Source organism: Microtus pennsylvanicus, chromosome 5 (assembly GCF_037038515.1).
Source record: "Microtus pennsylvanicus isolate mMicPen1 chromosome 5, mMicPen1.hap1, whole genome shotgun sequence".
NCBI lineage: Eukaryota > Metazoa > Chordata > Mammalia > Rodentia > Cricetidae > Microtus > Microtus pennsylvanicus.
In genome coordinates, this window is record NC_134583.1 from 106,696,478 (window position 1) to 106,718,563 (window position 22,086).

At 44.9% G+C, this 22,086-nt stretch overlaps 1 long non-coding RNA gene across 2 annotated transcripts; it reads right to left on the reverse strand.

The window, feature by feature from the left end:
• Window positions 1-6,746: 6,746 nt before the first annotated feature.
• Window positions 6,747-17,128, reverse strand: LOC142851159 (uncharacterized). Of its 2 annotated transcripts, none has more exons than XR_012910745.1 (3): window positions 17,065-17,128; window positions 11,090-11,166; window positions 6,747-7,259 (listed from the first exon to the last, which is right to left on the reverse strand). It is a non-coding gene; the product is annotated as an uncharacterized LOC142851159 (long non-coding RNA). The 2 variants fall into 2 exon arrangements; XR_012910744.1 differs by lacking the exon at window positions 6,747-7,259 and adding an exon at window positions 8,168-8,345.
• Between the last annotated feature and the right edge of the window lie 4,958 nt (window positions 17,129-22,086).

Sequence of the window (22,086 nt, forward strand, 5' to 3'; positions counted from 1 at the left end):
GTCAGTTCCTTCGTTCTGCATGTGTGTTGGCCCTCTGCTTGCTCGTGGCTTCTCTTTATAACCTACACAGCTCAGATGCCGCCTCTGGCCTTGTTTGGGTTTCACTTCCCATCCCCCAAAGCACTTGAAATTCCTCAAAGTTGGGGCATGATTGTCAAAGCCCAGAGCACTTACATATCTGCGTGTTCAGAGTTCCTCCTGTCGTCTTGTCCTATCTGCTAGAAAATTCCTGGTGGCTCCTGTGTTGAAGTGACCAGTCGCTAGTCTAAAGCATGCTACCAGGGCAGTTTCCCCCTTGTTGAGCCTTGTTCTTTGACTTTCATTAGAAATTTGTCTTGTTCATTTGTCTTTTTATGTTACACGGGGTATTTATAAAGTCTGTCTCTAAGTATTTTTTATTATAATAGAGAGGTTTACAAATTAGTATATCAACTAAGAAATGTTCTTGAGTCCTCATGAAACCAACTTTGAAAAAAAATGTGCTTTCTGAAAGAAAAAATAAAATAGAGTTCAATGAGGAAGGTTTTTAAAAATAATTCTAATGAAGTAAAATTTTGCTGTAGCGGGTCACCCTAATGTAACCCACAAGTGGTAGGTCCATGTTTGTTTTCCCAAGTTAGAGGCATATTCCTGCAGAGTACATGGCCTGTGCCTTTGTAGGGTCTACACGTGTATCTCAGGGGTTAAACGCGTGCCAGCACATCTCTGGACCAATTTTACACAAATGTAAATTCAAACTTTAAATTTGCTCAAGTATGCAACTGTTTTAGGGCTGGGCAAAGGAAACTTTATAAGAAGAAGTGGGAAAGCAATATGGAGTTTGATATTTGTCGCTCTGGTCTTTGTATTTGCTTACCAACAGCACCAACTCTGGAACATCCATGTCCCACTTCTTCAGTGAAAAGGGCTTTCTGGTGACCTTCTAGAACACTTCTGAATATGATTTGAGGAGAAAGGGGGGAGGCCTCTGAAATGCCAAACTGAGAATTCTAGAACATTCAGTTAATGACCAAGTGTAAGCTTTTAGGAACAATTATGAATTCCACTTGGATTCCGATGTTTGACCATCTCATCAGCAATACATAGTCTTGAATACAAATGAGCAAGCACGCTAACTTTTTACTCTCCATTTTTGATTCACGATGACCTCATTAACCACCAAACAAATTAATCCTAATTACAACCTTTTGAAACATTACTGCACTGTGAGGTATGGAAGAGAATTACTGATTGAAATTCTCATTAATGTACTTTATCACTTAAGACATCACCAAAATGGTGGTCGAATGTTTCAAATGCTTTCATAAAACAGCTGGTCAGGGTGATGGCATGTAGGCTGAAAGTAAGATGTATGGGCTGGGGAATGAGGGGCTTTGTATTCTTGGCAAAATGGCAAGGTAGGTACCCAGGTCAATGCATGTGGTGCTAAGCAGCTTCTGGGACAGACATTATCCGAATAGGAAAGAGAACCAAACACAAGTTGGATCAGGGACAGAGCCATGGAGGGTGATTATTAATACCTCAGAGTATCTGTCACGTGAGTTATCATCTAACCTAGTTAACCATCCAATGCCTCAGTCCTGAGGAGTTTGTGTCTATAATGAAATGAGTATCACACTGTTCACGAGGGCCATTTGAGGAGTGCAGAGGCCGTGCCCTATTGCTTTGAGACCATACAGCAGCATCATAAAAGGCCTACATGAAGAAAAGCAGGTCCCTCATTGCACAGTGGGATTCTGGACAGCTGGGGCATCTCATGGCTCCTTGGACAGGCTTGTCACAGTGGCTAGGAGGGTGCTAGCCTGGTGAGACAGCAGCTGGGTCCATCAGAGGCTGCAGTTTCATTAATATGGCAGCCAGCACGTCCATCAATACCGGGAGGGAGAGGCAGAAGTAGACATCACACAGGGTTTTCAACACCAGACATGAGGAGGAACACAAAAATGATTCCTGCGATGATGCCTGATATGTCCGAGTTAACAGTTGATACTGCCTACGGGCTCTGAGAAACTCCGTGAAATTGGAAGAGCTACCTGAGAAGTTTTCATTAGGTGAAAGCTTACAGAGAAGGTTCTTTTCTCCTACCATACTGAAGGATTTCTATGGCTTGAATAAAAACAATTGCACAGTGTCGCCTTAATTGCCTAACTCCTGAGCAACTGATGTCCTGAGAGCCCAGATTGATACCCTATGAGCTAGGTTGGTCATTCTTCTACAACGACAAGGAAAACCACTTTCCTGATGTCTTGGGAGCTCAGACTGATACCCATGAGCTAGGCTGGTCATTCTTCTCCAAGGACAAGGAAAACCACTTCACAGCTGAGGAACCTCAGAAGAATCTTAAAATACTCATCATTTTGCCCACTTTCAAGGTTGAGGTACCACTATTAAAATGTCTTTTGCTATAAATTAATGAATATTGTCTAGGGAGCATTTAACGTCTCTCCGGTTCTTTTAATGATAAGCTTGATTGTGAGATATGAGCTGGAAACAAACGTGGGCATGCGTTGTCTTCTCCCTGTGAGATGGTGAGACTGGAAAGATGGAGGCAATAGAGATCCTAGGCTAGCCTCCAGAAAACCACGAGGAGAAGAAAATGAACAACTCTTACCAGCTCCTGTCAAGGTAGCATACAATGGCTTTGCTCAGCCATGGCCAGTCACAGGGAAACACCGCTTTAAGGCTGATAGCCTCTTTCAAGCAAGGGGCGGAGTCCCAGTCCTTTAACGCATCTGTAAATTCCCCAAAAGCTGCCACTTGGCTGAGTAGCCCACCCTGCCCTAATGTGCTACAAAAGCAGGGGCTTGTGGAATGTATCCTGATATCTATGAGGAATAAATCAGGATGGGTGCATTCATGGAGGTACAAGGCAGAGGCACATTCTCAACTTCAACAGAGAAAGCACAAGGCTAAAGCAGTATCCTGGGGCATTAGCCTTTCTGTCTAATGAGACAGCATCTGGGTAGCACTGCTTCGCAACTCCAGACAACTCCAAACAGTAACAGAAGGGTAAGAGGCTCAGAGAGGAACTTACATAGCCACAGAGTGTCACGTCTGTGCCTTAAGGTCATCACAGGCCTAAAGATCCCATAGTTAGAAAAGGTCACGTTGTGAAAAGACGAAAAGGTCCACTGCCATAAGAGGCTCGGGGACATAAACAAGGGGCAGCCTCACTCACCCCTTGGTTCCCTGTGCCTGCATCAGTGGCTACGGCGGGTGAACCTGGAGGAAGTGCAGGCTTTCACAGAGTTGAAACACACTGAGCAGACACTGGTACGTGGGAGAACAGATGAAGAGAAAGGGATGTTCGGGATGGAGATCAGCCATGCCTGGGTATAAGGGAGAGCTAGAAAGCATGATCCTGTTGAGTCTATGTTGGAATGCTTCCCAAGACAGAGACCTGCTCGGCCGAAGAGGGGGTACTGAATATCAAATCCTGCAAGTGCCTAGAAAAGGATGGATCTGAGGGCAGTGCGCTGCTCCTCATACCGTTTTCATCTGGGGAGAATTCTATACAACCATGTTTGTGTCGCAGATGTGAGGTTAGGGCAGGGTGGCATTGTCACTGGGACCTGCCAGGACTGTCACATGACTGGAAAAGAATTGTCAAAAATAGCCTGGCTACTGAGTCCGTCTACAGGTGAGCAAGCGTAGAAAGTTCGTTCCCCTCCATTTTGCAGAAGTTCCTGTTAATTTGAACACCTCAGGCACTCTGCACAGACAGGTCTTCCATGCCTTCAAAGGTGGCCATGCTGTTCCAGGAGGCTGTTCCCAGCAGAGGTGGTCACTGTCCCCCGTGATGGGGGCTCAGTGGGATCAGAACATGGGGTGGTTCTCATCAGACAGCTTGGATTGAAAGAATGATCAGACAGCCACATAACAAGAATGCGTTTATCTGTGAGCATATGTGAGCTACCCTTGGGGCCTCCAGAGATGCGTGGGGGAGGGGCACTCTGCGGAGGATTGAGATCCAGAATTTCTGTGCCTTGGCAAGAACCAGCAAACACAAGTGACGATAGTGTGTTACTTCTGAGGAAACAGATGTTTTCTCTGACAGTCGGGACAATAGGTAAAAGCTAAAATCATATCCATAATCAGGCATGGTGTGCAATATCTTGAAAGTGCTTAATATTTTTTTTTTATTTTTGAGCTCACAGACTGCGATCTAAAAATCATGCAGACTGCTTCAATAAAAGCCCAGCATGCCACTCCCATTATGCTCAGGCCTGACTGGCCTTGCTTGGTGTCTGAATATACCTGCACGAAGTTGCTCTCACGTGGGTCTTTATGCTCCCTTTTCTGTTGATGAGGGCTGTTCTCCCCCAGAGCTTTCCAAAGATGCCCGGCTCCTTCCTTCTTGTCTCTCAGATCTCACCTTAAATGTCCCTTCCTCAGAGAGCCTTGTGCTGACTCTCAGAGCTTTATCCTATCCTGTTATCCACAGCCACCTTCCTATTGTGTGGTTGCCTGGTTTTAATGACACTTATCGTTAGCTCAGATTGCCCTGTTGGAATTCTTTTCAGCTACTTTCCCACAACTTAGGGCCATCCAACAATATGTAAATACCAAAGAAACCAGGGTCTTTATCAGTCTCATTCATGGCTGTGGTCCCTGCCTATTACCAACTGGCACATGGAAAATGCCCCTCGAGAAATGCTGAGTCAATTGTAAAATGATGGCCAATCTCTCTGCAATTGAGAAAATTATTTACCATAGGTCAACATAAAAAAAAAAGGAATCATTTCTACATCTTTGTTCCTCTTCCTTTTCCTGGTAAATGGGACCTGAGGCAACTTCTGTCTCAGAATATGTAATCTTGATTTGTTTACATGTGTTGGCATACCATTTAAAACCCATGTCTCCAGGATGCATGTACAATGACTTCCTTCACCGGTCAGTACTCTAACATTGATTTTGCTGAAACTTCAGCTGTCTCGGCTGTCCTGAACGGCCCCTTTCTAACCCAGGGCTATGAAGCCAGCAAACCTATCACAAATGGGAACCTGCAACCTCTTGCTGAGAGAAATGATCGTTTCCTTAGACCAGCAGCATTGAACCCGGCGGTGTATTGTATGGAAACTCTGATCTCCAAAACTGTGCCTGGTTAAGACATGTTCTGCAACCAGAGACTATTTTAGGCAGAATTCAAGTCTCTCCCATGTATTTCTTTCTGCCACACCTACAGGGACCCTGAGTGATGTTTCCCTACTCCTTTTAGATGGTCAGTTTGACACCGACTGAGCGTCTAAGACAGCCGCATTGCTGAATCATCTCCATCGGAAAGCTTTAAGCATAGCATAGGTACCCGGGCCCCTGAGGTGTCACCAGGCTTGAGAGCTGCCACATAAACTGGCTCACCTCTTGAGAACTGCTCCGAAGGCCTGGGTTGCTCTTGGATCATAATTAGTCTTCCCAAACTGTCAGGTTTGCTCTTAACAAACAAAATTATCTCGAGGGGAGAAAGGGCTGTATTAATCAATCCTGAAGGGTTTCTATTTTTTCCCCCATTAGCAATACAGCAGAGTGACTTTAATATTAAAAGGACATTTCAGACCACAAAAGGCCAGTGACTTTGGAGGGATTTTTCCTGATGCGTTTGGCACTTTTCGAATCTCTGTTGCTTTGCCTTTTTAAAATATATATATATAAACTCTCTCTGGTTTCTAGCAGGGGGTGTGTCTGAAACTCATCTACTGCCATTTTGCTGGATTGTCCAACAGATTGTTCCTGGTCCCTTCTGATGTGTGGCAGCTGTGTGTTAGCAAGTCCAAGTGCACCATATGAAAGTAATCAAAGACGTTAACACACTAGTGACTGTGTCTCTGGAGGGATTTCCTGCACGTGGAACCACTGGACCGTGCGAAGTCCCAGGTAAATGACTCTGGTTTAGTGTTCTGGACTGGGGGTTGGGGTGTTGCTGTTTAGTTGTACTTAGCACGCTGCACTGCTCTGTTCAAAGCTGTGAGCTTTTCGCATGCGCACACTCATGGATGCATGTCTGCAGATGTGCCTATCTGCAAAGGGCAAGATGCCATTTTGACAGAGCCTAGGCTATGTCTTATATATTAGTGTGTGTGTGTGTGTGTGTGTGTGTGTGTGTGTGTGTGTGTGTACATTAATCCACGCGTAGTGATTTTGCAGTCCCCAAAGGAGGAAACCGTTAAAAGTTTAGTGTTTGCCTCTGATATAATATACCCTGGATAGAGTTGTAATGGCTAACTCTGTAGCACCCTAATGTAAGCAGTTATTGAGGAATGTTTCAAATACAGTATTTTATTATTGTAAGATTGCACTGTACTTAAAGAAAGAGTCTTGGATTCCCTCCAAATCTTGAAGAAGGTAGTCAGGCTTTGGAATCTGCTCAGTCAGCAACTATGTTTCCCAATAAGTTAGAGTTTTGGAAAGATAGTTTCTTTGTTTATCATGAAAGGTAACTGGTAAGATGAAGAAAACATACCTCCGAAGTATGTCCTGGGTTTGCTGAAGAGTAACAAACTGTGTAGCCCTGAGAGGGGAAATAATCATAAGCACATTTTATTACCTCACTGATTGCAAAAGTTACAGAAATCATGGAGGCAAGGTGTCCAAGGATGAAGCTTAAGGAGGAAGATCCAGAGTGTGGCAGATGCTGTCCCAAGTCACTCTAAGTTTGTAGGCTAGTGTAACCATTCAATCTCTGCTTACTTTGTGATAGAAGTTAAAAAACAACAACATTAACTCCAAGAGTTTTACTATGTAATTCTGAATTTCAAGGGCACAGTCAGAGACAGAGGAAAGAGCTAATGTTCCATTTCATCACGACAGCTTTGTAGTCCTTGCTGGACGAGGTTTTCCTTTAAAACCTGCTTTAAGTCATGTGTGGGCACTGGGCCCCCGAGGTAAGTAGCTAGGAGCCCACATTTATCCCACATTGCGCTTCTCCCCCAGGATCACCACTGCGAAAGCCTCAGCATGTCTGCTCCATGCAGAACTTTTACTCTTAATTAAAACAGTGACACCCAAGGCTTCTCATGACTCCCCAGATGCTATTAAAAGGTGCAGGGTAAACGTTAGATCAGGGCCCCATCTTTGGGGAATAACTGAAAGTTGGATGTCACATTTTCCATAATGCTTCAGCCATTGCTTTTCTCTGGCCTCCCGTAGGACTTCTCTGGGCACTGGGCCACATCCAGCCTTAACTCCTTACTGGAGGAATCTCTCTGGAGCATCCAACTACTAGAAAGACGGAGCAGACTAGATGTGCAGATCTGCAGATGTCGCTTTGAGAAGCAAGAGTTAAGGATTAGGATACTATGGAATCCCTGCGGTCTACCTCTCTTATTTTCAAGCCTTAACTTTGTCTGCTTTGCTCAAGCAAAGAAAATTAGAAACAGTTTCTGAAAGCTTGCCATTTGGATCCGCCACTCCAGTTCACTTTACCATGTCTCGGGGAAGGGGCCGTCTTTAGAATGTGCAAGGTACTGGCCTAGTCAGGAAGGTTACCCCAGAGGAGGCAATCTAGAATCTCTTCCTTCAGGACCTCACCACCCACTGGGAAGCCTGGCCAGGTGGAGGAAGGGACTTTTTGTTAACAGAAAAGTTAAGCAAAGGCCATGAGGTGAGAAAGTGTGTGTGTGTTTGGAAGTCAAGAAGGAGAGCGAGGCAACTACAGCCACATTTGCACGGAATCGAGGGAAAAGAAGGAAAATGGACTCGAAATGGGAATGGTGGCTGGAGGGAGGACTTGGAGCCGGACCAGAAGTTCCCAGATGATAGCCTAGGTGTTGACTATCGGCTTCCTTACTAACAGGGCACGCAGTGTGCTCCCTTTGACTTTCCTGCTTACCACTGAGCAAGTGAGTAGTTGAAAACTCAGGAATCATTTTGAAGACCTTCTAGAACATTGCCAATATCATCCCTTTTTTTTTTGAGAAACCAGATGTTCTGAAGGAATCACTCCAGAGAAGGTAGAAACCACCTTCCTAACCTGTTCTTTCCTTTCTAGAAGCAGTGCACACTGTCATGGTTGGTTGGTCTTCCCTGTCACAGAATAGGAAGTATTAGTCTCCACCTTCCCCCGCCCCCAATATCCCTCCTCCTTTGTATCCACGTATTCAGCTTCTGTCATAGTCCCATGGATTGGGCCCCCGCCCCCAGTTGCTTAACTATTAATTGCATAACTAATGTCTTCATAAAGATAATTTGTGTGATATTATATAAAGTCGGTGTTAGACAGCGCACGACCCTCTGGGTGCGAGTCACGAGGGGCCGATTTTAATCTTGACCTCTCCTCGATGTGATGCCCACCCTGTTGTTTATCGATGAAATTTATGAGGCCACAAATCATTTTATTGTCGGAGTTGGAGCTGAGATGGCAAAGAGTCAAGGAAAAGGAAAACTTTGAACTGAATTTACATTAAGATGTGAATGGCCATTCATATAGAATAGTGTGTTGGTGAGGTTCCCGGCAGGAAATAGCTGGCACGCTCAAATTAGGATCCTTCCAGGAGAATTTAATAAAGGGACTATTTACAGAGAAGCCACGAGGGTTGGTGCAGCAACCTGGGTAATAAAAGCACAGCTGTTACCAGCCTCAAACCCAAGAGAGGGCTTGGGGGAGGGGGGCTGCTACTGGAACCAAAAACTGCCAGAAGGGCAAAGAGAGTCCCCCTCCCCCAACAGGAGCTGGGTCATTGAGCCAAACACACCACTGTCCCCAGGTGACCCAGCAGGGAAGCAACCAGGAGAGAAAGACCCTGCTTTGGTTTCCACCTTCCTCTCAGTCTCTCTCAGGGCTGGACACTGCAGAGCTAGCGTGATGAGGGTAGACAAGGGGGACCACTGGTGAAGGTCTTAGACAATAGCTCTCTTTCTTGTCGAGAGCCAGGTAGCGGCGAGTGCGGAGGACATCTGAGTGGACAGAACATTACATATACGCCTTGCAGCAGGAAGGAGCGTGGAGAAAAGAGAGCTCCGTGCTTGGGATGGGAGTGGGAGATGAATGAAATTTAAGACTTAAACTTACCTTTCTACTCACACACACACATTCACGCACACACACACACACACACACACACACAGGCACACACACACATGCACACACACACATGCACGCGCACACACACACACGCACATGCACACGCACATGCACGCACGCACACACACACGCACATGCACACGCTTGCCTCTAAAATCTCAAGCACATAATGGTGACGTTTGTGCTCTTCTAAGCTGAAGGGCGAATTTTTCAGATACTCTCCATTACAGGCTATGACTGACATCTTCCTTCCTGTGAAGGAAGCCAGCCCATTGAAATCGAGACACTAAAGAGACCGAGAAGTACACGGTGATTCCCGGAGCAATGCACGGTCTGACCGCACTTGCTGGTTAGACTATGCATGAAGACCAGCAGACAGAGCAAAGTATTTCTTCTTCTTTCCCACTGGCCGCCTTCAGGCCACAAGAACCATCCTCAGACGGACGTCGATATCCCCTGGAGGACGTGACACCCTTTTCCTCTTTCTCTTGCTTTCATGAACCAAAACTTTAGAGACCTTCATTCCTGGTTTCTAACTTGAAAAAAATTGTTCCAAGTTTCTATTCTGTTCATTTTTTTCAGTTTTCTCCAAGGGTAAGAATTCTCAAGGCTGAAACAGCTACAAGAGGGAAATTTTTCTTACTATCAACGTCATTTTGAGGCATTAGTTAAAATAACATCTTCTTAGCAATCTTCATCATCTGCCACATCCCCACCTCAGTCAATACCCTCCCCAGAAGGAGTAAAGAAGATAAGTGGAATCTTAAATCTCGCTAATTCTTTAAGCTCGCAAAGTGAGGGGTGGTCTGTTTTCTGGTTCTGACTGGGAGATAAGTCCCTTGTTTGGTTGCATGCAGTTTATAACATATCTTCATTCTTCAAGCCTATACTTAAATTGCTCTTTAATTCCTCAACCTTAATTTGTTTGTCATTTATGGATGCATCAATCCATGTCCAAATGTTGTGACTCGAGAGAGCAGGACAGTAACTGCCACAGCTTCCTAGGCCATATGATGCTTCCTGGCCTGCTGATCTTGAGGCCCCATGCAGCTGCCTATGGATGCTGGCTGTTGTCTTAAAAATTAACAGGGACTCTTGACAACGGTGCTGCTCATGGCTGCTCTGCAGTTTTTGTATTCCGTGATGTGGCTGGTTTGTTCTGAGACAGAATGTCTCAGGCTGAGCCTTCCCAGAGACCCAAATGTGAGCTGTCAACCTCCAGGAGTGTATCAGAAGTCCCAGAGGGTGCTTGCCCATCAAACATGCCACACATCGGCCAGGTTAGAGAAAGAAGAAGTCAGACACTGCAACCCTTCTTGATATGAGAAGCAGTATAGGTCCACAGAGGGAGAGTACTGGTAATATGCAAACCAATGTGATTTTCTCCTCCCCTTTGGTCTTTTCCTACTGAAACCATGACCATTATTTTGTGTTATGATCACACAACAGCCTGATTAATATAGCAAAAAGAGACTGAATTCAAAGTGAGGCCACCCTGATCTCAACCACGGACAAATCTAAGCCAAAGCGGCAGCTGGGCTCTGAGGTGCCCACATATCAATGGCTGGCCTTTGGGCTCTGGGGAGTGCTCCCATGCCTTCTAATCCTACCCCGGATGAAAATGACATTAAGAACTAACCCACAGCTATTCATCTTCATGTTTGCATCTCCTGCCTCCTGACTGGTAAGGAGGAGAGAAGTAAGCCAGCCAATTTCAGAATTCAAGAATGAAACAAAAATGGCCAACAGTCTTCCTGAACCATCGAAACTGTAGCTTACAGTGAGCGCTTTACTTCCATCTGAAGGTGAGCCATTGCTCCCCCATAAAGGGTGTCATCTGCGGGGTGTACAAACATCCGATTGAACCAGTCCCAACCTTGTCGACACCACCGTGATCTTGAGGTAGTGACGTTCAAACATTCACATCAGTGAAATGAGGAGAATTGGTTGTTTGATGTGTTAGGGGATAAGGGAAGTGTTAGAAAAATTAACTGTGATGCTCTAGGTACTGGAAAAGTATTTTCCAGAGAGCTGCTGAACACAGGGTTTAGTAAACTTTCCTGTAAAGGATACAAAGCACTTTCATGTTTGTGAGCCTGTTGCTCTCTTGATGACACTACTCAACTCTGCTGCCGTGACACAAAAGAACCCTAAGAAAATAGCCATGAAACAGTTAGATTTGCTTCTCAGATCATTGCCAATCCTTAGACAAGGTGATGATTTCACTTAGGAAAAGGCATAGAAGGAAAGTTCAGAACAAGTAAACATTTCTTTCCTTCCTCCTAGAGCAGTGGTTCTCAACCTGTGGGTCGAAACCCCTTTGGCAAACCTCTGTCTCCAAAAATATTTACATTATGATTCATAGCAGTAGCAAAAATACATTTATAGAAAAAAATAATTATACGGTTGAGGGTCACCACAATATGAGGACCTGTTATTAGAAGGTCACAGCATTAGCAAGGTTGAGAGCCAATGTCCTAGAGGTAGGAAGGTGGCTCGTGAAGCTGATAAGACTTAGGAAGTGAACAAACAGGAGGCTCAGCAAGTAAACAAAACTCCCAAGGTTTAGGAAGTCCCAGAAATTTAGAAGATTCCTAAGGCCCCTTCCCCCTGGCTATATTAGTCATTACAATTACCAGGCTGTCTGGGCAGAGGAGACTCTCCAGCCAGCTGCCTGTGAGCTGTGCAGGGAGCTCCAGAGAGGCAGCTCTCATGAGTCATTACCCACGCTGGGCTGTGCTTTTTGGTGATACAACTGCACTTTAGTAACCCATACTCCTCTAAATAGTCCCAGTACAGTCACTAGTTCACTAGGAGGGATTTACAGGGAATTGTCCCTGTGGTCTGTCATCAGCGCCCTATCTGAGGTGAACAGACATATGCTTGTGTCTCCCTAGGAGAAAGTCACACAGCTAGATGGAAGCCGGAGTCTCATGTATGCCAGGCAAGTGTATGCTCCACCAGCTAGCTACACACAGCACACTTAATGATAGCTTTTCTTTATACTTATATTATAAGTATAAATAAATAATATAACCACGGGGAAGGAGCCTTGGGAATCTTCTAAGTTTCTGGGACTTCCTAAACCTTGGGAGTTTTGTTTACTTTCTGAGCCTCCTGTTTGTTCACTTCCTAAATCTTATTATTATTAACCGTGATTCACCTGAATTCAGTAAAGGTGACTTTCAAATGTGAAGAAATGGGAACATTCTGGGCCTAGAGATACATGTCCATAATCCTAGCACTCAGAGGCTGGAGCAAGGAGTTACGTTCCTAGGGATCCTTAGCTTTCAGGCTGTCTCAAAATGACAAAGGCTAGGTGATGGCTCAGTGGCTGGAAGTGTATACTGCTCTTGTAGTACTCGTGAGGTCATCCACTCTGTTCCAGGTAATTCCCCTGCTCCAGGGATTCCGTGTCCTCTTCTGGCCTCTAAAAGCTCCTGCATGAGTGTGGTACACATAAATTTGCTTCATTCAGGCAGATACACGTATGCATGATAAATAAGTAGATCAGAGAGAGACAGGAAGAACTTGCTACTTGATACTGGGAGTTAACAACAGTACCTGTTACTGATGGAACATTCCTAAGAAAACATGCCCTTGGAAACGGATGGGAAGAAAGTGAGATGCTGAGACCTCGGGTTTAGAGATACATTGTCTTAGAAAAAGGTAGAGCCATGTTCATTTATTCGACTCAACATTGAAAAGACAACCAGGAGTCTCAATACGGTACTACTTGTGAACTTAGCAACCCTTGGTAGCATTTTTACATCATGACATTTTTGGAGTGATCTTTGTTTTAGTGGTTGTGGTGATGTTGGGAGGTGGGGAGTGGCATGCATGTTTGAAGATGTTCGTGTACATCCCCTGGAGGCCAGGGGACAATTTCCAGTGTCATCCACAGAAATAGTGTCTATCATCTTTGAAACAGGGTCTTTCCTTAGCCTGGAGCTCATCAGCCAGGCACTGGCTAAAGGTAAAGAGCCACAGGGATTTTCCCATCTCCACCTTCTAGTCATTAGGATCACAGGCATGCCAGGCCTGTGTCTATGGGTTCTGGGGCTCATAGTCTGATCCTCACTCTTGTAAGGCCAGCACTTTTCCAGATGAGTTATCTTCCAGCCTGGGGTTTGATATTTATATTTGGGGTTTTGTTTGTTGTATTTAGAAGGCAGTAAAGAGCCTGGAGTCTCATTCCTTGCTCAGTTGAAGCAGACTTTGAGTATCACAACAGAGTCCTGGAGGCAAGGAAAAACCATAAACATGGCTAGCCATGGACTTTAGAATTGGAAAGGGGGATGGGGTGTAGGAAACATTTAAAGCAGATGTCCACCACAAGGCCAGGGCCCCAGTTGGAGAAGCACAGAGTGTGCCTTGATGAAAACAGTGATGATTATAGTAGCCTTGTGGAATGTGCCAAAGGCTCCCTATGAAATGCTAATTCAGTTTTGAAAAAGCCACCAGCTATTCAGTCTAATATAAACACAAAAAAAAAAAGAGCATAAGGAAGACATGTAAGTCACTGGCAATTTCTCATAGTTCTCTGGAGGCTTTCTCCAATCCCATTGCTACAAAGTCCGCTGCAGTGTGGAATTAGGAGTCAGACTTGGACACAACCAGCGCAAGAAGGTGAGTTGGAGACCAGCCGGTGCTATGTAATGAACCCTTGTCTACAAATGATTAAATATTCCAGTTACCACTGGACACTTGATGAATGCTCACAATGACAAAACTCTCTAGGTAGCCCTAGAGGGTGGACATGTAAAAGTATGTATATGTTCACTTCTGCATGAATGAGCTGGGCTACAAGTGTGTCACATTGGTGATACTGGCGTACAATTGATATGCTATATCTAATCTTGGCTGTAGGAGTGTAGGGGGCTGTAGCTGATGATGGTTATTGTTTTATAGAGAAGACACAATGATATAAGCAGCATCTTACTAGGAAATGGGTGGCTTGATTTTTGAGCCTGAATTCTGCAACCTCTTCCTTCCCTATCCCAGGTTCTAATGAGATTTCTAAAAGCCTCAATTTCATCCCCTTGAGCATGGTAATAGCACCTCTCCTTCATACATCACCTGTGGGAAGAACTCCAAGAGAAAAGGGAGGCAGGAGAGGCTCTGCAAATTGATGCAGAAAGAGAAGGTGCTGGAAAGTGATGTCTGAGAGGACACTGGAATTGATGCTTAGGTGTTCTAAATGTGCTTTCGTGGTTTGCTTAATAGAATTCGAGCATGAATTGTCTGAAATACGCGTATTGTCAATGTATCAATAGTACAGCAAGCCTAATATTCTGTGTATCATTTTGTCTTTTAGTATCACTCTGAAAACTGATAATAAACTCAGCTTGTACATAGTGAAGCTGTCAGTCACCTTCCAAGGCCATGTTGCATTCCCATTGACAGTGGCAAAGTTTTATTTCAACACGCACACACACACACACACACACACACACACAGAGAGAGAGAGAGAGGGTAGGTATGTAGGTAGATAGAAATATATATTTTTAATAATGTATTTTATGTGTATGAGTGTTTTGCCTGCAAGAATGTATGTGCACTCTGTACATGTCTTTTGTTCCTGGAGTTCAGAAGAGGGCATCAGCTCCCTTGAAACTGGAGCTAGGGGTGTTTGTAAACCACCATGTGGGTGCTAGGGACCAAACCCTGGTACACTGCAAGAATGGCAAGTGTTCTTAACCACTGAGTCATCTCTCTCGCCCTCAGCTCATCCTCTCTGTGCATCACTTCTATGATAAATATTGATTATTCAAAGTTAATCATAGTAGTACCATTCTCTTTGCTAGTGACTAATTAAGGGGTGGGTATGTGTTCAATTAGAACAACTACACTACAGGCATAGTGATAACAAACAGTTACTGAACTCTCAGGACGTCTGCCAGGAGCTGCCCCCAAGCACTCGGATAAGCAGCAGCTTATCCTATGAGGAGGATTCAGTGGCTTCCAAACTCCATAGCAGAGGGCCCTGAGAATTAGAAAGGCTGAAATATTTGCTCAATCAAGTAGGGAGAGTCAGAATATAAACCCGGACACACAGTCTCAGAGCCCACATGCTCATTCCTACAATTTAATACTAAACATAATAGTAAAACTCCTAGGGCCTTCTGAGAAAGGTCTTTTTACTGATTACAAAGAAAAGAAGGAGGGAAGGAAGGAAGGAAGGAAGGAAGGGGAGAGGAGGGAAGGAAGGGAGGGAGCGAAAGAAAGAGAGAAAAGAAGAGAGGGAGGGAGGGAAGGAGGGAGGGAGGGAGAGAGAAACCCAGGATACCACCTGTTTCCTTCTATGTCTCTGACGAGCATGTGGAATGCTAGAGGAATGGCAGCCATCTCTTGGCAAGGAAGGGAGCTGAGCTCATACACTCTGAGGATATGAGGACAGGCAGGTATAAAATCCTGAGTTCTTGATACAGTTGTTAAAGCACTAATTCTAAGGAGGTTCACGGGTAAAGGTGCTTTGCTGCCAACCCTGATGACCCTGATGACCCTGGTTCATGGTGGAGGTAAAAAACTGGACTCTCGGAACATGGCGAACAATGAGGGCTGATGAGATGCCAAGGACAATGGCATGCGGTTTTGATCCTACGCAATGTGCTGGTTGGTGGGAGCCTAGCCAGTCTGGATGTTCACCTTCCTAGATATGGATGGAGGGGGGAGGACCTAGGACTTACCACAGGGCAGGGAACCCTGACAGCTCTTTGGACTGGAAAGGGAGGGGGAGAGGAGTGGGGGGAAGGGGAGAGGGGTGGGAGGAGGGGGAGAAGAGTGGGAGGAGGGGGAGGGAAATGGGAGGCTGGTGGGAGGAGGTGGAAATTTGTTTTTTTTTCTTTTCTTTATTCTCCTTTTATCAATAAAAAAATTTTAAAAAAAACAAAACAAAATAAATAAATAAACACCCACGAGTTGTTTGTTCTTTGACCTCCACAATTGCAGGACATGGCAGAGCACCTACACACACACACACACACACACACACACACACACACACACACACGAGCTCTCCCAACTTCCAGATTTTTGTTATGACTTTCTCCTATGTAGCTTCTGTGAATCCCATGGTCAAACAATGTCCAAAACTGTATTTACTATTTTTCTCTAAAAGTCAATTTCCCTTGGCCCTTCAGCCTCATTTCTCACTCTGAGGGAAAGAAGCTCTTCCGGGATCCTCCGTCACACCCCACCTCTCTATCTCTTACAGCCTTTGTCAGCTCATTCCCCACACCTGACTACTTTTGTCTTTGTGCCATTTCTCCTGCCCCACCCCCATCTCTCTGGCAAACTCCTGATATCTGCCCCCATAGTCCTGTGATCCCTAGCTTAGCAAAGGTGAGCACAGCGCCCCCTAGTGGTGATGCTTCATTATTTAACTCCATTTGAGAAGTCCTCCCGGGTGCCCTCTCCAACTCTAGTGGGTACCTCCGTGCCCCTATGCAGGCCTGTTAGAAACCACCTGCCCTTACCTGAGCGGTGCTCTTCCCCCCTCTACCATTCTTGATATGGCCAACTCAGTCTTTAAAGTGCTTGCTTATAGGCGTGATGACCTAACATCCATGTTAAGAAACGGCACGTTAGCGCACACTTGTAATCCTGGTCTTAGAAATCTGTAACAGGCGGATCCCTGAAGCTCTGGGCCAGCCAGCCTTGCTGGAGAAAGGAATCTCCATGTTTAGTGGGGGAAAAAAACAATGTCTCGAAAATAGAGATGAAGAGTCCTACAAAATTTTTCAGTGAGTAGAGGTTGCTGTCAGTAAGACTTAACAATCTGAATTCAACTCTTAGGACCCACATGGTAGAAAGAAAGAGCTGACTCCCAAAGCCATCCTCTGACCTTCCTCTGTTGTAATAGGAGCGGTGGGCTGCGTCCTGGCACCCGGCCGCCCGCACGGCTAGCTTTACCCGAAATAATTACACGGAAACTGTATTCTTTTAAACACTGCCTGGCCCATTAGTTCCAGTTTCTTATTGGCTAGCTTTTACATATCAATCTAACCCATTTCTAATAATCTGTGTAACTCCACGAGCTGGCTTACCAGGAAAGATCTTAACCTGCGTCTGTCTGGAGTGGGAGAATCATGGCGACTCCTTGACTCAGCTTCTTTCTCCCAGCATTCTGTTCTGTTTACTCCACCTATCTAATTTGTGTCCTCTTAAAGGGCCAAGGCAGTCTCTTTATTTAACCAATGAAATTAACACAAGCCAGAAGACTCTCCCCCATCATTCCTCCATAGGAGGATCCTGACACATGTACACACACACACACACACACACACACACACACACACACACACCAAAATAAATAAATAAATACATGGTGGAAATGTAATTAATATTATCTTTCAAAAGGTGTAGGGTGACAAAGAAGACACTCATTATTGACCTCTGGCTTCCACTATGCATGTGCATGCATGTACACATGTGTGTGAACACATATACCTACACATGTGTACGTGCCCACCCAAACATGTACATATGCCACTCGTGTGTGCATATGTGTGTGCAAAGATTAAAACTGATTAGAAAATATAACTGAGACAGAATAGTAGTTATGATACTCTGAGGTATAGGAGGCAATTCCTAACAAATGAGTATTTTCCCCCAAAGTCAAGATAATTCTAGATATAGGAAGATAGACATACAGAAGTAGGAATCACTGAAAGATTAAATATATATACATACATATGTAATATATATACACAGAGACAAGTGTGTGTATATATGCAAACACATATATAGAAGTACTTCCAGTGAGCTGTAAACTTCTACTGAGAAGCTCAGTAACCCTGATAAACATAGACAGAGCAGCACGGAGATTCTGACATTGGCAAGATCTCCGCACTTCCTCAAACACTTTATGAATGAAATCCAGTTTATGAATGAAATCCAGTCTACTTCAATATGGTTTTCATTGATTTGTGATGTCCACCTAAGGCCTACACCTCATCCAAAGGAAACAACAAAGAAACATTACACTTATTTCCAAATAGCCAAGCAATGAAGGGGATTTTGCAACAGAAGATGCTAACTATGTCGTTAAAGCAGGATCATCAGAATCAGGTGCCACTAATACAATTGCCCATCTTCACTTCTTGTCTTTGCCCACCATGTCTGATACTTTTGTGTGACACTTGCTCAGACCACCTGACAGGGAAGTCACATCCCAGGCAATGTTTGCTCTTTGATGAGTCTTTACTTGGCTATATACCGTGTCCATTTTCCCATGGAGTCTACATTACCACAATTTCGTCATCTTTGTTCTCAGGTGCCATGCCTATGTTTAAAAATCAGCAACAGCAGAAAGCCTTGGGGATTTAATAATATAATGACCCCAAAACCACTCAGTGTTAGGTCCTAGGCAACAGCCTAGGGAGCCACAGCAGCCTTGGGAGAAAAGCAGAGTTTATATTGATTTAGTCTATCCCAGACAACTCAAATTAGAAGAGACCTGATGGAGGAAGGTCATTGGTTAAGTAATAAAGAAATTGCTTGGCCCCATAGGTTAAAACATAGGTGGGAGGAGTAAACAGAACAGAATGCTGGGAGGAAGAGGAAGTGAGCTCAGAGACGCCATGCTCCCCTCTCCCGGGAAGACGCGATAGCTCTGCTCTCTGAGGCAGACGCAATTCAGCTCCGGCCCAGGATGGACGTAGGCTAGAATCTTCCCGGTAAGCGCACCTAGAGGTGCTATGCAGATGATTAGAAATCGGCTAAATTAATATGTGAGAATTAGCCTAGAAGAGGCTAGATAGAAATGGGCCAAGCAGTGTTTAAAAGAATACAGTTTGTGTGTTGTTATTTCGGGCATAAGCTAGCCAGGCGGCCGGGGTGCTGGGGACGCAGCCCCGCCACTCCTATTACAACAGATTCCCTCAATCAGAAGCTGTGTTTTGTATGACCCTCCTTACCTCTGTAAACCTCTTAAACTTGAGCAACCCCTCAGCACTTCATAGGGTGGAAATATTATACAGCTCTCCCAAGGTGGTCACACACAGTTTGGTAGAAAAAAATAAATAAAATTGTTCAGGTATCATGTTTCCTTGATAAGCAACATTTTGTGACCAGAAGACATGGCTAAAGAAATGGGGGTCTGAGAAAAAGAAATGAGGGTTCAGTTGATGAAATAAACCTAATGAGACAGGGAGGCTGGGGGCCACATTAAGTGGGAATGGTGGGAAAGGATTTGATACCCGGTTTATATCTCCCATGGCAGAAGAAGTTTCTAATTTCTCTTCCCAGCACCAATCTCCACTAGGACATTGTTCTTTACCGCAACCTGCCTAGTCTACAATTTCACCTGGGTTGCCTGATGTTCCCTCCAAGCCACTGTCTTCTGGGCAGGGCCACTTCTTCTTCACAAGGGCCCTATCCCTATCAGTGGATGCCCCAATGCCCAGGTCCTCCCAAGCAGCCCAGACGGTCACTGCTGCCTCCGTGGAGAATAGAACAGCACCAGGTCTATGGAGTGTGGTCAACGACTGCACCTTCAACAAATGTATCTGAGCATAACTTCCTTTTCCAGGTCCTTCCACCTGCCTGCAGCTGACCACCTAGCCTTCTTTTTTTTTTTTTTTTTTTTTTTTTTTTTTTAAACATTTTTTATTGATAAAAGAAGAATAAAGAAAAAAAAAACAAATTTCCACCTCCTCCCAGCCTCCCCTTTCCCTCCCCCTCCTCCCACTCTTCTCCCTCTCCTCCCACTCTTCTCCCCCTCCTCCCACCCCTCTCCCCTTCCCCCCACTCCTCTCCCCCTCTCTCTCCAGTCCAAAGAGCAGTCAGGGTTCCCTGCCCTGTGGTAAGTCCTAGGTCCTCCCCCCTCCGTCCATATCTAGGAAGGTGAACATCCAAACTGGCTAGGCTCCCACCAAGCCAGCAGATTGCGTCGGATCAAAACTGCGTGCCATTGTCCTTGGCGTCTCATCAGCCCTCATTGTTCGACATGATCAGAGAGTTCAGTTTTATCCCATGCTTTTTTTGGTAATAGTCCAGCTGGCCTTGGTGAGCTCCCAGTAGATCAGCTCCACTGTCTCAGTGGGTGGGTGCACCCCTCGTGGTCCCGACTTCTTTGCTGATGTTCTCCCTCCTTCTGCTCCTCATTGGGACCTTGGGAGCTCAGTCCAGTGCTCCAGTGTGGGTCTCTGTCTCTATCTCCATCCCTCGCCAGATGAAAGTTCTAAGATGATATGCAAGATATTCGTCAGTATTGCGCTAGGATGGGGTCATTTCAGGTTCCCTATCCTCAGCTGCCCAAGGAACTAACTGGGGACCTCAGCTTGGGCACCTGGGAGCCCCTCTAGGGTCAATTCTCCTGCCCACCCTAAAGTGGGTCCCTTAACTAAGGATTGTGGTTCCGTGCTCCCCTATCCAACCTTCCTTTATCCCGATCCTCCTATTTCCCCAAGTCCCCCCTCCTTCCCTTCTACCTTTTCTCACCCCATCTCCCCTTACCCCCTTCCCACCCCACCCCCAAGATCCCACTTTTCTCCCCGGCAATTTTGTCTACTTCCCTTATCCAAGAGGATAACGATATGTTTTTCCTTGTGTTCACCTTCTTACTTAGCTTCTTTAGGTTCGCCAATTGTAGATTCTGTGACCCCTATTTATGGCTAGAAACCAATTATGAGTGAGTACATCCCATGTTCTTCTTTTTGGGTCTGGGATACCTCACTCAGGATAGTGTTTTCTATTTCCATCCATTTGCATGCAAAATTCGAGAAGTCATTGTTTTTTACCGCAGCGTAGTACTCTAGTGTGTATATATTCCATACTTTCTTCATCCATTCTTCCATTGAAGGGCATCTAGGTTGTTTCCAGGTTCTGGCTATTACAAACAATGCTGCTATGAACATAGTTGAACAAATGCTTTTGACATGTGATAGAGCATCTCTTGGGTAAATTCCCAAGAGTGGTATTGCTGGGTCCAGGGGTAGGTTGATCCCAAATTTCCTGAGAAACCGAAACACTGACTTCCACAGTGGTTGCACAAGATTGCATTCCCACCAGCAATGGATGAGGGTACCCCTTCCTCCACAGCCTCTCCAGCAAAGGCTATCCTTGTTGTTGTTGACTTTAGCCATTCTGACAGGTGTAAGATGGTATCTCAAAGTTGTTTTGATTTGCATTTCCCTGATTGCTAAGGAAATTGAGCACGACCTTAAATATCTTTTGGCCATTTGAAGTTCTTCTGTTGAGAATTCTCTGTTCAGTTCAGTGCCCCATTTTTTAATTGGGTTAATTAGCATTTTAAAGTCTAGTTTCTTGAGTTCTCTATATATTTTGGAGATCAGACCTTTGTCTGTTGCGGGGTTGGTGAAGATCTTCTCCCAGTCAGTAGGTTCCCTTTGTGTCTTAGTGACAGTGTCCTTTGCTTTACAGAAGCTTCTCAGTTTTAGTAGGTCCCATTTATTCAATGTTGCCCTTAATGCCTGTGCTTCTGGGGTTATACCTAAGAAGCGATCACCTGTGCCCATCTGTTGTAGGGTATTTCCCACTTTCTCTTCTATCAGGTTCAGTGTTTTCGTGCTGATAATGAGGTCTTTAATCCATTTGGACTTGAGTTTTGTGCACGGTGATAGATATGGGTCTATTTTCATTCTTCTACAGGTTGACATCCAGTTGTGCCAGCACCATTTGTTGAAGATGCTTTCTTTCTTCCATTGTATACTTTTAGCTCCTTTATCGAAAATGAGGTGTTCATAGGTTTATGGGGTAAAATCCGGGTCTTCTATACGATTCCATTGGTCGACTTCTCTGTTTTTATGCCAGTACCACCCTGTTTTCATTACTGTAGCTCTGTAATAGAGTTTGAAGTCAGGGATGGTAATGCCTCCAGAAGATCCTTTATTGTATAGGATTGTTTTGGCTATCCTGGGTTTTTTGTTTTTCCATATAAAGTTGATTATTGTCCTCTCCAGATCTGTAAAGAATTTTGATGGGATCTTGATGGGGATTGCATTGAATCTATAAATTGCCTTAGGTAGAATTGCCATTTTTACTATGTTGATCCTCCCAATCCAAGAGCAAGGGATGTCCATCCATTTTTTGGTATCCTCATCAAT